At 42.7% G+C, this 18,008-nt stretch overlaps 1 protein-coding gene across 5 annotated transcripts in view; it reads left to right on the forward strand.

The window, feature by feature from the left end:
• The first annotated feature begins 2,635 nt into the window (after window positions 1-2,635).
• LOC135509743 (membrane-associated guanylate kinase, WW and PDZ domain-containing protein 2-like) overlaps window positions 2,636-18,008 on the forward strand; it is a 314,746-nt gene continuing 299,373 nt past the window's right edge. For all 5 annotated transcript variants that reach the window (XM_064930644.1, XM_064930645.1, XM_064930647.1 and 2 more), the window contains exons 1-2: window positions 2,636-2,913; window positions 12,107-12,223. The gene's annotated coding sequence lies outside the window, so the exon portion shown is untranslated. The remainder of the gene's footprint in view (window positions 2,914-12,106; window positions 12,224-18,008) is intronic.

Genomic DNA, 18,008 nt, shown 5'->3' on the forward strand with positions numbered 1-18,008 from the left:
TTTCTTTGTTTTGTCTCAGCAATAATAGGCTGCACTACACCACTGCTGGTCAGTCAGGTTGAGCGCAAATTGAGGCACATTTTTTAAGGTGAGTTAGTCCCATAAAGACAGACTGACTAACATAGTTCTAGAGTCTAGTTATTATAATTTTCTCAAGGATTTTGATGCATATGACAATCGCTAATACACCACACTGACTGACTATCTTCTCAAGCGCAGCGGTATTGTACTGAAATCGGACACCCCAGACAGAGCATCAAAGACGGACATGAAAAAGCGAAGGCGGCATTGCCAGAAGACAGGTTTGTTATAAATGTGAACTATTCCAAACATTTGAAATAACGTACTAGGTTTTAAATAGTTGAGACTTGTTCCACAGATTTTAGTGTGTTTTTTAAACTTTGAATTCCAGTGTTCAAGACTTGTTTGTTGGGCAGAATAGGTCATTGTCGCCTGTATTTTCACAGGCTTTGGTCAGTCGCTTAAAAGAGCTCTCTGCTGAAGAGGCAGCAATTTGATGTGGCAACTGAACATATGATGTCTGATGTGGAGACGGACCTAGAATACCTCAATGCATTTTTAAAAACCTCCCCACCCTGGTATTCCCCTGAGTTTGAGGACCTGATTGCATCAGCACACCAGAGAAAAAAGGGGCAAAGCACACTAATGGGGAGAAAACGCTCCTTCAGAACGAAAACTGGAGCAAACGTCCACTGCAGTCCTAACTAGAACGTCTGCAATAAACCACAGACAATCACCTGCACCTTAGAGACTATTTTCACTGACTCTTCAGACCTGCTTCTCAAGATACTTTTTGCACCAACTTCCACACATGCAGGTGCGCGCACACACACACACACACACACACACACACACACACACACACACACACACACACACACACACACACACACACACACACACACACACACACACACACACACACACACACACACACACACACACAATTACTGCTACTATTTATAATTTCTTATATAAGGTGCTCTACCATGTCTACCACATTTTATAGTCTATACTGTATGTTCTTATTATGTGTGTATATACAGTATTTTCAAACATTACCCTCTTTTATTATTCTTTATTAAGGGTTCAAGTATCGAAGCCCTATTGTAATTGTTCCAGTTCATTATTGTTATTATGAAGTTCTTTTTTCTGCCATTTTGGGGGGGAAAAGCAAAGGCCCAGGACTGTGCATCTTAGCAACATGGTAAAGGGTCAAGGGCCACATCCTCTAATGCAATACCATCCCAATTGGCCACATGGTGGCGTTCATAATAAGCAATTGAAAATGCAAACTTTTTAAGATCACGCACCCGTGTGACCTAGTCATGAAATTTAGTCCATAGGTCCCTCTCCTCACAAGGAACACATTTCCCTCAAGAAACAATAAAGTACTCCATTATGGATTTTCTGCATTTAGAATTGTGTACAAATCACTTAAAGAACTACTCCTCTCGCACCGATTGACCGATCTGCACAAACACTTGACATGTATGGACCAAGTTCCCTCAACGCAATATTTTCTAGACTAGTCCCAAAAATAATATACAATTCATACAAATCGCAGAAATTCATACAAATCAAATGACATTCGTATTGTGACAAAAATTGGTACACATGTTCCAAACACTGTCAAAACTCAACATATCTAAGTGCATTTTGATCTACCACATGGTGGCGATATAACAGGCACACGTTTACATATCTTGATCTGTTTGACTCAGAGTGATGAAATTTGGCACACACGCTCAGGCTGAACACGTTGGCTGTCAGGATCTTTAGTTTCCTGGAGTGTTGATGACTTCCTTAGAAAGAGAGAGGACACTGACTTTTGAGTGTTCAGAATTAAAACACTTAAGTCCTTCCAACTGGCATGGAGGTGCCTACCCACTGGGTTGAATCAACATTGTTTCCATGTCATGACAATGAAATTACATTGAACCAACGTGGAGTAGGAGTTGAATTGATGTCTGTGCCCAGTGGGTAGTCTTCAGAGGTGTAAGGATAATTTGGCGTCTGAAACTAGGGCATTTGGTGCAGTGTTAAAGTTTTAATGTCAAGTTTTAATGTCACATGCACAAGTACAGTGTTGAGTATGGGTTATTTTTGTTGACCTTATAATTGGAAAATAATTACCTAAACTGTCAGGACAATAATTTGTGTGCTTGTTTGTGGGTGTATGAGTGTAACTTACAGTATATTTAGTAACACAGGTATTGTTATACATGAACTAGAGTTTAGATACACGGAGGTAACTGTGTGTGTATGTGTGGCTATGTGTTTGTATATTCCTGATTTCTTATAAATATTTGCCCTGGACTGTGCTTTGGGCTATGTGTTTATGTGTAAGCATATGTGTGTGTGTGTGTGTGTATGTGCACATGCAACCATGTGTGTGTGTGTATATGTGCTCACTGGCATATTTTCCTGCAGCAATAGGATGTGTTTATCTCCCGTCAGTAACATTGGTTGGTCAACCAGCTAAAGAGAATGTGTGCAGAACTGCCATCAGTGAACAGGGGGTGCTACAGGACTGTAGAACCCCTCTAACCAATCAGCAACCAGATCTGGATGAGCCCGGCTACCCACTGGCAGATTCCTTTTTTCCGCTGTCGTCTCCCGACGGTCGTCGTCTCTCCATCTCTCCACCTCTCTCTCCCTTCCCCGTTTCCATCACCGTTCCTGGGATGTAAATTAGCTGCAGCGGGGGCTGTATGTTGGAGCATTGGTAGAGAACCAGGGATAGAGTGATTTAGAGGCTGGCCAAGCCAGGGAGGGAGGCACTGTGCCTGGGCACGGGGCTAGAGGACGGCTGGGAAGAAAGGCCTCTCTGGATGTATACCTGTGGAGGACGGCGCACCTCTTTTACCAACTGGGCCAGCTGCAGATAAGGTGCCTGCACAGTATGTGTCTGTGTGTGTGTGTGAGCGTTTGTGTGTGTGTGTATCTGCGTGTGTCCATGCATGTGTGTGTGTGGGGGGGGGGGGTTTAGCATTGATTCCGGCACTGATTGTGTCAGATGTGATTTTCACACTGCGACAGTCGGATCGTCTTTTCCCCATCAGCTAGCATTTTTAACTTGTTTGTCTCTCCTCCTCTCTCCTCCTTTCCACCCTTTCTTCTCCTGCTGTGCTCTAACCAGCAGAGCTGTCTGCTATTGTGGTGGGATTCACCACAGTGCCTCAGACCTTTGTTAAAATGGTGTCATTCATTTTTACATAAGGTGTTATTGACGAGCTCTGTGTTTTCAGATCAAATCAGTGCAGTTGTCACCGACAGGGTTATGGACTGTGTGTGCGTTTCTTTGTTTTAGATCAGTGCAGTTGACACTGTCTAGAGGCAGTTTTGTGTGTGTTTGTGTTACTGTAGTGTGTGCTACTGTAAAAGCATTTCCTCTTGATGGACAGTAAACATAATTGTCATTGTGTATGCATGATTGCCTGTGCCAGTGGATTGGATACAGTGTGTGTAGCGTAATAGCTTGAACATACAAGATGATATGAAAGTCCTACTGTATACGGATTCAGTGTCGTCTCTGTTTGTGAGGAAGTCATTGTGAGGAAGTGAGGTAGTCATCATTCCCAGTAAGCATAGAGCTCACTGTATGGCCATCCTGTGTGTTAAGTGATAGGTATTTGATTTGTAGATCCGAATCAAATAAAATGCTATTCGTCACATGCTTTGTAAACAACAGGTGTGGACTAACAGTGAAATGTGCAAAAGTGCAGAGAGAAAGAAAATTATAGATAAGTAATAATAATTAAAGTAATAATAGATACACAATGACTAACAACAACTTGGCTATATACAGTGCATTTGGAAAGTATTCAGACCCCCTTTGTTAGGTTAGAGCCTAATTCTAAAATTAATTAAAAAAGGCACAGATCTGGGGAAGGGTACCAACAAATGTGGCATTATTGAAGGTCCCCAAGAACACAGTTGCCTACATCATTCTTAAATGGAAGAAATTTGGAATAACCAAGACTCTTCCTAGAGCTGAGAAATTGGGGGGAGAAGGGCCTTGGTCAGGGAGGTGAGCAAGAACCTGATGTTCACTCTGGCAGAGCTGCAGAGTTCCTCTGTGGAGATGAGAGAACCTTCCAGAAGGACAACCATTTCTGCAGCGTCCATGAATTAGGCCTTTATGTTAGTGGCCAGATGGAAGTCACTCCTCAGTAAACGGCACAGGACAGCCCACTTGGAGTTTGCCAAAAGGCACCTAATGGACCATCCCTACAGTGAAGCATGGTGGTGGCAGCATCATGCTGTGGGGATGTTGCTAGTCAGGATCAAGGGAAAGATGAACAGAGCAAAGTACAGAGAGATCCTTCATGAAAACCTGCTCCAGAGCGCTCAGGACCTCAGACTGTACGAGGCAATTGAGGTAGATATCTACTTAACCTCTTGAAACTCTGGTGGCGCTATATAATTTTTGGATAAAAAGACGTGCCCGTTTTAATTGGTAGCTTTGGAAAGAAAACACTCTGACGTTTCCAGAACTGCAAAGATATTCTCTGTGTGTGCCCTAGTACGTGAGCTACAGGCAAAACCAAGATGAAACGGCATCCAGGAAATCAGCAGGATTTTTGAGGCTCCGTTTTCCATTGTCTCCTTATATGGCTGTGAATGCGAGAGGAATGAGTCTGCCCTTTCTGTCGTTTCCCCAAGGTGTCTGCGGCATTGTGACGTATTTGTAGGCATATCATTGGAAGATTGACCATAAGAGACCACATTTACCAGGTGTCCGCCCGGTGTCCTGCGCCGAAATTGGTGCGCAAACCTCAGCTGCAAGTATTTTTCCATGGAATTCAGAGAAGAAAGCAGGCTTCCACGAACGATATATCAATGAAGAGATATGTGAAAAAACACCTTGAGGATTGATTCCAAACAACGTTTGCCATGTTTCGGTCGATATTATGGAGTTAATTCGGAAAAAGTTTGACGTTGTTGGTGACTGAACTTTCGGTTTGTTTCGGTAGCCAAATGTGATGTACAAAACGGAGCGATTTCTCCTACACAAAGATGCTTTCAGGAAAAACTGAACATTTGCTATGTAACTGAGAGTCTCCTCATTGAAAACATCCGAAGCTCTTCAAAGGTAAATGATTTTATTTATTTGGTTATCTGGTTTTTGTGAAAATGTTGCGTGCTAAATGCTACTCAAAATGCTAAGCTAGCTTAGCATACTCTTACACAAATTAGCGAATAGCTATGGGTCAAAAGCATATTTTGAAAATCTGAGATGACAGTGTTGTTAAGAAAAGGCTAAGCTTTAGAGCAGGTGCATTATTTTCATTTTATTTGCGATTTTCAGAAATCGTTAACGTTGCGTTATGCTAATGAGCCTGAGGCTTTATTCACGATCCCGGATCCGGGATGGGGATTTTCAAGAGGTTAAAAATCATGCAATGTGATTTTCTGGATTTTTGTTTTAGATTCCGTCTCTCACAGTTGAAGTGATAAAAAATTACATACCTCTACATGCTTTGTAAGTAAGAAAACCTGCAAAATCGGCAGTGTATCAAATACTTGTTCTCCCCACTGTAGGTATTACCATTGGTGTAAAGTCCTGTAGTAGTAAAAATACTTTAAAGTAGTTTTTTATGGTATCTGTACTTTACTATTTATATTTTTGACCACTTTTACTTCAATACTTTCCAGAAGAAAATAATATACTTTTTATTTCATTTCCCTGACACCCAAAAGTACTTGTTACAAATGCTTAGCAGGATAGGACAATGGTCCAATTCACACAAGTCAAGAGAACATCCCTACTGCATCTTATCTGGCAGACACACCAAACACAAATGCTTTTTTGCAAATTGTGTCTGAGTGTTTTTTAAATTTACCTTTATTTAACCAGGCAAGTCAGTTAAGAACAAATTCTTATTTTCAATGATGGCCTGGGAACAGTGGGTTAACTGCCTGTTCAGGGGCAGAATGACAGATTTGTACCTTGTCAGCTCAAGGGTTTGAACTCACAACCTTCAGGTTACTAGTCCAACGCTCTAACCACTAGGCTACCCTGCCGCCCCGTGTTAGAGTATGCCCCTGGCTATCCGTAAATGTAAAAAAAAAATAGTGTTGTTTGGTTTGCTTAATATAATGAATGTGAAATTATTTATATTTTTGATACTTAAGTATATTTAAATCCAAATACTTTTGGACTTTTTCTGGAGTAGTATTTTAGTGGGTGACTCACTTTTAATTGAGTCATTTTCTATTTAGGTATCTTTACTTTTATTCAAGTATGACAATTGGGTACTTATTCCACCATTGGGTAATACAGACTGGGTCAAGGAGAGGTTGAAAATTGTCAGTGAAGACACTCTTGCCAGCTTGTATGTGTCCAGGTAATCCATCTGGCCCTGCGGCCTTGTGAATGTTAACCTGTTTTAACTTCTTGGATATAGGGGGCGTTATTTTAATTTTTGGATGAAAAACGTTCCCGTTTTAAACAAGATATTTTGTCACGAAAAGATGCTCGACTACGCATATAATTAACAGCTTTGGAAAGAAACACTCTGACGTTTTCAAAACTGCAAAGATATTGTCTGTGAGTGCCACAGAACTGATGTTACAGGCGAAACCCAGATAAAAATCCAATCAGGAAGTGCCACATTTTTTAAAAACCGCCTCATGCCAATGACTCCTTATATGGCTGTGAATGGGCCACGAATGAGCTTAGGCTTTCTGTCGCTTCCCCAAGGTGTCAACAGCGTTGTGACGTATTTGTAGGCATATCATTGGAAGATTGACCATAAGAGACTACATCTACCAGGCGGTCGCTTGGTGTCCTCCGTTGCAATTATTGCGTAATCTCCAGCTGCAGTATTTTTCCGTTCGCTTCTGATGAGAAACCAACTGTGACGACTGATATATCGAATAGATATGTGAAAAACACCTTGGATTGATTCTAAACAACATTTGCCATGTTTCTGTCGATATTATGGAGCTAATTTGGAAAAAAGATTGGTGTTGTAGTGACTGCATTTTCCGGTCTTTTTCTTAGCCAAACGTGATGAACAAAACGGAGCTATTTCGCCAACACAAATAATCTTTTTGGAAAAAATGAACATTTGCTATTTAACTGAGAGTCTCGTCATTGAAATCATCCAAAGTTCTTCAACGGTAAATGATTTTATCTGAATGCTTTTCTTGTTTTTGTGAAAATGTTGCCTGCTGAATGCTAGGCTTAATGCTATGCTAGGCTATCAATACTCTTACACAAATGCTTGTGTAGCTTTGGTTGAAAAACATATTTTGAAAATCTGAGATGACAGTGTTGTTAACAAAAGACTAAGCTTGTGTTTGAATATGTTTATTTCATTTGCGATTTTCATGAATAGGAAACGTTGCGTTATGGCAATGCGCTTGAGGCTATGATTACGCTCCCGGATACGGGATTGCTCGTCACTAGAGGTTAAAGGTCTTACTCACATCGGCTAAGGAGAGCATGATTACACAGTGATTCGGAACAGCTAGTGCTCTTACGCATGGGTCAGTGTTGTTTGCCTCGAAGTGAGTATAGAAGGCATTTAGCTTGTCTGGTATGCTTGCATCACTGGGAAGCTCGTGGCTGGGTTTCCATTTGTTATCGGTGGTTATCGGTTTGCAAGCCTAATGAGCAGCAGAGTCATAGGATTTAAATCATAGTCCTGTGTTGATGCTTTGCTTGTTTGATGGTTTGTTGGAGGGCATAGTGGGATTTTTTTTATGAGCTTCTGGGTTATTGTCCCGCTCCTTGAAATCGGCCGCTCTAGCCTTTAGCTCCATGTGGATGAACTGTGTGGACAATGTAGCAAATGCACTTATTAATGAAGCCGGTGACTAATGTGGTATACTCCTCAATGACATCGGATGAGTCCGGTTACATATCCCAGTCTGTGCAAGCGAAACAGTCCTGTAGCTTAGCATCCGCTTCATCGGACCACTTCCGTATTGAGCGCGTCATTGGTACTTCCTGTAGGATTACGATTTGCTCGTCGGCAGGAATCAGAATTATGGTCAGATTTATCAAATGGAGGAGGAGGAAGAGCTTGGTTGTCACACCCTGACCTTAGTATTCTTTGTTTTCCTCGTTATTTTGGTTAGGTCAGGGTGTGACATGGGTGATGTATGCGTTTTTGTCTTGCCTAGGGGTTTTGTATGTTTATTGGGGCTTTCTCCTTTCTAGGTATTTTGTATGTCTATGGTTGCCTAGATTGGTTCTCAATTAGAGGCAGCTGTCTATCGTTGTCTCTGATTGGGAACCATATTTAGGCAGCCATATTCTGTGGGTACTTTGTGGGTGATTGTTTCCTGTCTTTGTGTTCTCTGCACCAGATCGGTCTGTTTCGGGTATTGCCATGTTTGTTGTTTTTGTGTTCATGTTGAGTTTCTCATATTAAAAACCATGAACTCTAACCACGCTGTGTTTTGGTCCTCCTCTCATTCGACGGAAGAAATCCGTGACATTGGTATGTGTCTCTGTGTGTGGAGTTAAGGTGATATAGAGTTTCTTCACCTAAAGTTGCACAGGTGGCATGCTGGTAGAAATTAGGTAAACATGACATTTTTCCTGCGTTAAATCACCAGCTCTAGGAGCATGGCTTTGGATGAGCATTTTCTTGCTTTCTTATGGCCCTACAGTAGACAGCTCACTGAGTGTGGCCATAGTGCCGGTTAGTGGTGTGAAAAAATATAGAAGGCTCTACACATTATGAGGTATTCTAACTCAGGCGAGCAGAACCTCAAGACTTCTTTAATATTATAGATTGCGCAACAGCTGTTAACAAAGGGACACACAACGCCCCCCTTGAGCTTACCCGACGCTGACATTCTCTCCGGCTGATGTATAGGAAAAACAGCTAGAATTTTATCCATGTCCTTGTTCAGCCACGTTTCCCGTTTCCAAGAAAAATATTAGTTCTTCAGGTCCCGTTGATAGGATAGTTGCGAAAGGAGCTTGTCCAGATTGTTCTCTGACTGTGCATTTGCCTATAGAACAGAGGGTAGAAGTGGTTTATTTACTCACAACAGTAGTTTCATCAGGCTGCCTGCACTTCGGCCTCTATATTGCTGTCTCGGGCCTGGTCCAGGGTGAGGCAGTATGCCCTGCGCTGCCGACTCATTGAACTACAAATCTTCTGTAACGTGTATGCTTGGAGTCGGGACGCAAGTTCAGGGAGTGTATTTAATAACTAAATGAACAAAACAAGAAACATGGGTAGTGTGCATACATGAACACTGGAACAGAAACAATAACGCCTAGGGAAAAAACCAAAGGTAGTGACATATATAGGGAAGGTCATCAGGCAGGTGATGGAGTCCAGGTGAGTCTGATGAGGTGCTGGTGCACCTAACGATGGTGACAGGTGTGTGTAATAATGAGCAGCCTGGTGACCTTGAGAGCCGGAGAAGGAGTATACGCGACATCTTCATCCAAATTAAGGTTAGTAATTGCCTTTTTATGGTCAGAACCTATTTTTGGTCATAGGAAAGATGGTGGAAACATTATATTACAAAAATAGCAGAATTGGTCAGGAGCCCGTAAAACAGATGCTATTGCATTCCAGTGCCATTCTTTTCAGATAGGGTTCAGGATTTTTTTGTGTAATTTTTTTATTTAACCTTTATTTAACAAGGCAAGTCAGTTAATTAAGAAAAAAATATTAATTACTATGACGGCCTACACTGGCCAAAGCTGGGCCAATTGTGTGCCGCCCTATGGGACTCCCAATCATGGCCGGTTGTGTTACAGCCTGGATTCGAACCAGAGAGTCTGTAGTGACGCCTCTAGCACTGAGATGCTGTTCTGCCCTCACAATGTGTAAGCTACAAAGTTTGGCAGACAGCTTACACTCAGCATTTTATCACAAGCTAGCAACAATAAAATATCCTGAGCTTGCCAACATGGCCATGCAGAAATGATGACAATTTACATCACAGGAAAGGTGCCACTAAACATATACACACAATCTAAGTGTCCATATAGCTTAATAACTATACTTCTATATACCTCTGTCACAAGGTATCTGAACACTTAAAATACTTATATACTTCCAAAACCCAAAGAAGTTAAATTCCATCACGAAATGTTAGCTAGCATGCTAACACATAATGTTAAGTGAATGGGCGATAGTTAGCGCAATTAGTTTAGCATCATCGGAAAGAAATGTTTAAAAAAAACATAAATATTCTAGAAACGCAATTTGAATTAGCAAAAGTATGTCCTAAAAACTTAAAATACTTACAGACTTATCTTTAACCAAGGCCTAGCAAGATGGAAACACATAACAAGTCTGTCTGTTGTTGCTCGGATTCTTCTGATAGGAATTAGCTCTGCACAGATGTTAACCAATTAAAAGCTACAGTACCCAACTTCCCCACTAGTTGACAACAAAGGACAATATAATACTTTGTACAGAAGTACAACTATCGGAACAGATGCAGTGTCTTAGACCGCTGCGCCTCCCGGGAGCTCAAAAGGCGAGGGGTTGTGGTGACATGAACGTGGAAGATTGTTAAAGCTGATGTAGCTATACATTTCAGTCCAAAAGATGTGCTATGGTGTGTTGGATCTATGAAATGGCCATATTCTTATTTGCCAAAGAGTGTTCGTTGTTCTAGAAGGGAGGAGTGAAAATCGCAGACACATGGCCCTCCAGAAATTGAGTTTGACACCCCTGGTTTACACCATACACCAACCCTTTCCCACTAAAATGTCTCCACATAACAAGTGTTTTCGCTCCTCCATTGGACTTGATTGATCACTTAATCTAGTGACTCCCCATCCCGCATGAGGGAGCGTAATCATCGACTGACACTAATTAACATAACGCAACGGACATAAATATTCCTAGAAAATATTCCTATTCATGAAAATCACAAGTGAAATATATTGAGACACAGCTTAGCCTTTTGTTAATCACCCTGTCATCTCAGATTTTCAAAATATGCTTTACAGCCAAAGCTAGACAAGCATTTGTGTAAGTTTATCGAAAGCCTAGCATAGCATTTTGTCCAGCTAGCAGCAGGTAACTTGGTCACGGAAATCGTTTACCTTTGATGAGCTTCGGATGTTTTCACTCACGAGACTCCCAGTTAGATAGCCAATGTTCCTTTTTTTCAAAAATATCATTTTTGTAGGCGAAATAGCTCCTTTTGGCTGAGAAATCGCCCGAAAATTGCAGTCATGAAAACGCCGAAATATATTCCAAATTAGCTCCATAATATCGACAGAAACATGGCAAACGTTATTTATAATCAAGGTGTTTTTCAAATATCTATTCGATAATATATCCACCGGGACAATTAGTTTTTCAGTAGGACTGATTGGAATAATGGCTACCTCTGTATTTTACGCGAGAATCACTCTGGGGGCATCGGGTGATCACTTGCGCAATGTAGCCGCTTACAGGTATTGTTCAACATAAATGCGCGTGGAATACGGAGAAAAAGTAATCTGGTTGATAGCCCATTCACTGCCCATTCACTGGTGTACACTATGAAGTCTTACTAGGGTTTGTCATGTGGAGATGTAGGGATTAAGCTATACACTGACAAATAAAGAGACTCAATACACTCTGTCGGACTCTGTGCTCTATATCATTAGTGAGATGTGGCGTGATAGGCCTCTGTCCTTGTCCCGCTTGTCTTTGTACACACGCACACACACATCACAGCCTGCTGAGCATGTTGAGCCCAAGGTGATTACACTATTAGAAAAGAAGATGCTATCTAGAACCTAAAATGTTTTTTTTCGGCTGTCCCTATAGGATACACCTTTGAAAAACGGTTCCAAGTATAACCCTTTTGGTTCCTTAGAGGGTTCTTCATGGAACCAAAAAGTGTTCTACCTTAAACCATAATTGGTTCTACCTGGAACCAAAAAGGGTTCTCCTATGGGGACAGCCAAATAACCCCTTTGGAATCTTTTTTTCTGAGAGTGTACTAGTTCACACAATTACTGTGATGTGTATCATGTTTTGTGTGTCTGTTTGTGTGTCTGTGTGCGTCTGCTTGCTTGAGGGCCTGCATCCGCGTGTGTGTTTTAGACTGCATTTTAACTGTGTCTGTTTGTTTATGGTGTTTGTGTGTGTAGGAGGCGTTGTGGATAAGGACCTTCGGCACTACCTCAACCTGTGCTTCTCTAAGGGCTCCGTGGACCACGACCACCAGCAGATTATTAGAGACAACCTCTACCTCCGCACCGTGCCCTGTGAGTCAACACGCACGCATGCAGACACACAGTCACTCAGTCATTCACTCCCTCACCCCTCAACCCACCTTAGAGAGAAGTTGCTTGGTTGTTATAACCTGATAGCTGAACATTAGGAATGCATTTCATTATTCCTCCTCTCCTTGGGCTTTCCCGCAATCTCTCCTTTATACAACTCGACAGGTAGAGGCCAGATCCCTTTAGGCATCCAACCTATCCCTTTCAAACAACCTGTTTACATCAATGATGTCGCGCTTGCTGCTGGTGATTATCTGATCCACCTCTACGCAGACGACCCCATTCTGTATACTTCTGGCCCTTCTTTGGACACTGTGTTAACTAACCTCTAGACGAGCTTCAATGCCATACAACACTCCTTCCGTGGCCTCCAACTGCTCTTCAACCGATCACATCCCGCACCTGCCCGCCCGTCCAGCATCACTACTCTGGACATTTAACATTACATTACATTTAAGTCATTTAGCAGACGCTCTTATCCAGAGCGACTTACAAATTGGTGAATTCACCTTCTGACATCCAGTGGAACAGCCACTTTACAATAGTGCATCTAAATCATTTAAGGGGGGGGGGTGAGAAGGATTACTTATCCTATCCTAGGTATTCCTTGAAGAGGTGGGGTTTCAGGTGTCTCCGGAAGGTGGTGATTGACTCCGCTGTCCTGGCGTCGTGAGGGAGTTTGTTCCACCATTGGGGGCCAGAGCAGCGAACAGTTTTGACTGGGCTGAGCGGGAACTGTACTTCCTCAGTGGTAGGGAGGCGAGCAGGCCAGAGGTGGATGAACGCAGTGCCCTTGTTTGGGTGTAGGGCCTGATCAGAGGCTGGAGGTACTGCGGTGCCGTTCCCCTCACAGCTCCGTAGGCAAGCACCATGGTCTTGTAGCGGATGCGAGCTTCAACTGGAAGCCAGTGGAGAGAGCGGAGGAGCGGGGTGACGTGAGAGAACTTGGGAAGGTTGGACGTCTCTGACTTAGAATATATGGATAACTACAAATACCTAGGTGTCTGGTTAGACTGTAAACTCTCCTTCCAGACTCACATCAAACATCTCCAATCCAAAGTTAAATCTAGAATTTGCTTCCTATTTCGCAACAAAAGCATCCTTCACTCATGCTGCCAAACATACCCTCATAGAACTGACCATCCTACCGATCCTCGACCTGGGCGATGTCATTTATAAAATAGCCTCCAACACTCTACTCAACAAATTGGATGCAGTCTATCACAGTGCCATCCATTTTGTCACCAAAGCCCCATATACTACCCACCACTGCGACCTCTACGCTCTCGTTGGCTGGCCCTCGCTTCATACTCATCACCAAACCCACTGGCTCCAGGTCATCTACACGTCTCTGCTAGGTAAAGCCCCGCGTTATCTCAGCTCACTGGTCACCATAGCAGCACCCTGTCGTAGCACTCATATCTCCCTCACTAGCTTTAAGCACCAGTTGTCAGAGCGGCTCACAGATCACTGCATCTGTACATAGCCCATCTGTAAACAGCCCATCCAGCTACCTCATCCCCATACTGTATTTATTTATTTATTTATCTTGCTCTTTGCACCCCAATATTTCTACTTGCACATGCATCTTCTGCACAGTGTTTAATTGCTATTTTGCAAATACTTCACCACCATGGCCTATTTATTGCATTAACTCACTTATGTTACCTCATTTGCACTCACTGCATGTAGAATTTTTGTTTTATTTTTTTCTACTGTATTATTGACTGTATGTTTTGTTTATTCCATGTGTAACTCTGTTGTATGTGTCGAACTGCTATGCTTTCTTGGCCAGGTCGCAGTTGCAAATGAGAACTTGTTCTCAACTAGCCTACCTGGTTAAATAAAGGTGAAGTAAAATAAATAAATAAAAGATGTGTCTATTGAGCTACACCCGCCCTGTGTTTGAGATGAAGTTGGGTACGGTTAGATAATCTAAATGCACCTGACCTGTGTTTGAGGTGAGGTGTGGTGAGACTATTGAGATGCACCCAACCTGTGTTTGAGGTGAGATTATTGAAATTTACCTATGTTAGAGATGAGACTATTGAGATGCACCCAGCATCTGTGGGCTCTTATTGGCTGATTGACTCCGATCCAAGACAACATATTTGGTGTATTTTCAGTGCTGTTTCTAAGTTGGTTAAGCTTGATGTACTACTTGACAGGTCTCTTAGTTTGATATCGAACAGGCTGTGTCTGAAATGTCACCATGTTACCAGTATAGTGCACTACATGTGGTTATTTTATAGGGAATGTGGAGCGATTTCAGATGCGCTCTATGTTAGAGTCCTGCCCTGCTCCGGGCCATATCAATTCCAAGACCCCCGACACTCGACATCAGGACAGATTTTTTTCCGCAACCCGAACTAACCAGCATAGAATTGTTCTGAGAGCCCATTACCCAGCAAAAAACATCAATGTATTTTGCTAATAGTTTTTATGACTCCAGGTTTTTCTGGAAGTCAACTTTTATTTTCAAGTAGTAGATGTATTTTATGCAATAGCAGTAGTGTAAATTAATGATAATGAACAATTGTTTTCGTACCATAATCCATCTATTTATCCATCTTCTACCAACACACACTCTCCCCTTCCAAATGCTCTCCCTTTTGCTGCAGCGTTATTTGTACAGTGCTTAACTGTGTATATGTATTGATATGTAGGCTACGTGTGCCTTTAAAAAACAAAAATATGTAGTTCTGTCCTTGAGCTGTTCTTGTCTATTAATGTTCTGTGTTATGTCATGTTTTGTGTGGACCCAAAGGAAGAGAAGCTGCTGCTTTTGCAACAGCTAATTGTGAACCTAATAATACCAACTCTGCATGTTCTCCGGTTTGTAAAGAGTAAAAAATATGCTGGCTACTACTGCTTGCATTCACTCCAGACACAGATTTAGATGAAAGTAGGTTCATTTGATTGACCCATAGATTGTTTCACTTTTGAGAGGAGCAAAAAGTTTCTCTCCCGATACTTACGCAACAACATTTGTACAACCAAAATAAACTATCTACATTTTATTTTCAAATGATCTGTCGCTTTGTAAACATTCCTGAGTGAGAAGAAATAATAATAATAGCAAGCATGGGCTCGGATCATGACATAACGACAGACGTCAGCAATGGAATAATTATACCGAACTAAACAACGGCAAGTAGACAAAAACAATAAAATGGTCTCAGCAAAGTCAACAGGAATTAACTAGATTCACAGCAAATTACTAGATACAGATTCTGATTCATACACAATGTTTGGAGAAGGGCCTGAGATGATTGACTGTGAGTGAAACAGTGCGTGCGTCAGTCTATGAGAGCAGAGAGAGAGCGGCTTGTTCTAAACCAATCTTTGCAGCAGGCTCAAGCGATACCCCGCCCATTTCTTTACAGACAGAAGAACTAGCCAATAGTTGTTTAGAACACATAGCGCTTCATACTGTTTGAGTGAAATAAAGATGTGAGCTGGCAGCTGAAAGACACTTTTTTTCAGATTACAGATAATTACAAAAAACACTTGTGTCATAACGGTATTCGGAAAATTCTCCATATCTATTACAATACTTGTTTTGTCCAAGTACTCAGCACACCCCTACAGGACTACTATGTAATGCTTTGTTGCTTATAAGGGAGTCATCCATGTGTGAAGACTACTCTGGTTATACGTACAAAGCAATAGAAAATATCTACTGACAAGAGGACAGAGCCTCTAGCAAGAGTTTCAGGGCAAAAAAGAGTGTGTTGAATGCTCAAGAAATGCTATATAAATGCTATATAAATCCTTAATGCCATCTACTGTATCTTACTGTCTCTGTCTGCCTCTCCCTCTCTCGCTCCTTCACTCATCCTGTAGATCAGCTCTCAGCATGTGGTTTCCATGGCAACTAGCCTTTCATTTCCAGGCCTGCGTTGCCATGACGCCCTGCCCCCAATTGCACACAGAACATGCACATTGCTAAGACACACACACAGCGGTCACACACGAAAGTCACACATGAGCATTGCTCACACAAACACATGTCGGGATGCCATGTCATGGCTCTGATTGACATTTCATTGATTTCGACCCGACCAGTACTTTGGTCTGTCAATACGCGCACACACACACACACACACAGTGAAATTTTACATTTTAATAATTTAGCTGAGTACTGCATAAACTGTTTAGTAACACAATTTCAGTAAAATATTTTTTTTTTGTGACCACGTTTTCAAAAAACTGTTAAATATCTGCTCCAAGATTCAAAGATGTCTGCGGAAATAATGACGTGTCAGCTAGCACATTATACATTGACTTACATTTTTTTAATTTTGATTATGGAATTACAATAACTAAATTGGATATACACATGGGTCCCTGATCTGTACTATACAGAAATGCATAATTACAGACATTAATAATATTGTATTCATGGCGATATAGCCTGAATAGTTGCACAATGGGACAAATATGTAATATCTTCCTTTGCATATGTTGATATTATTCTTGTCAGGCATATGTGTATAGGTGGCAGGGAAGTCAAGCGCAGGAGAGTCAAATGGAGTGTAAAATGGAGTCTTTTAATAATGTCCTAGTAACATGCTCCATAACACTAAACAGAAAAAGGAACATAAACAAATATGGGTACGAAGACCCGTCGCGCACCTATACAGCAAAAACACTACACTGACAATAAACAATCTCTGACAAAGACATGAGGGGAAAAAGAGGGTTAAATACACAACAGGTAATGAATGGGATTGAAAACAGGTGTGTGGGAAGACAAGACAAAACCAATGGAAAATGAAAAATGGATCAATGATGGCTAGAAGACCGGTGACGTCAGACGCCGAGCACCGCCCGAACAAGGAGAGGCAACGACTTCGGCAGAAGTCGTGACAGTACCCCCCCCCCCCCCGATGCGCAGCTCCAGCCGAGGGCGAGGTGCGGGGCGATCCGGATGGAGACGGTGGAATTCTGATAACATGGAAGGATCTAACACGTCCTCCACCGGAACCCAGCATCTCTCCTCCGGCCCGTAAACCCTCCCAGTCCACGAGGTACTGTAGGCCCCTCGCCCGACGTCTCGAATCCAAAATGGATCGAAGTACGCCGGAACCCCCTCGATGTCTAGAGGAGGTGGAGGAACATCACGCACTTCAGCCTCCTGGAGCAGGCCAGCCACCACCGGCCTGAGGAGAGACACATGGAACGAGGGGTTAATACGGTAATTCGTGGGCAGTTGTAACCTATAGCATACCTCGTTCACTCTCCTCAGGACTTTAAACGGCCCCACAAACCGCGGACCCAGCTTCCGGCAGAGCAGGCGGAGGGGCAGGTTTCGGGTCGAGAGCCAGACCCTGTCCCCTGGTGCGAACACTGGGGCCTCACTGCGGCGACGGACTGCGCCAATTGTCTGGCGCCTTATGGCACGCTGAAGGTGGACGTGGGCTGCCTCCCAGGTTTCCTCAGCATGCCGAAACCAATTGTCCACAGCAGGGGCCTCGGTCTGGCTCTGATGCCAAGGAGCCAGAACCGGCTGATACCCTAATACACATTGAAAAGGAGTAAGGTTAGTGGAGGAGTGACGCAGCGAGTTCTGAGCCATCTCTGCCCAGGGCACGAACTTCGCCCACTCCCCCGGCCGATCCTGGCAATAAGACCGCAGAAACCTACCCACATCCTGGTTAACTCTCTCCACCTGCCCATTACTCTCGGGGTGAAAACCTGAGGTAAGACTAACCGAGATCCCCAGACGCTCCATGAACGCCTTCCAGACCCTTGATGTGAACTG

Source organism: Oncorhynchus masou, chromosome 22, assembly GCF_036934945.1.
Source record: "Oncorhynchus masou masou isolate Uvic2021 chromosome 22, UVic_Omas_1.1, whole genome shotgun sequence".
NCBI classification, from domain to species: domain Eukaryota; kingdom Metazoa; phylum Chordata; class Actinopteri; order Salmoniformes; family Salmonidae; genus Oncorhynchus; species Oncorhynchus masou.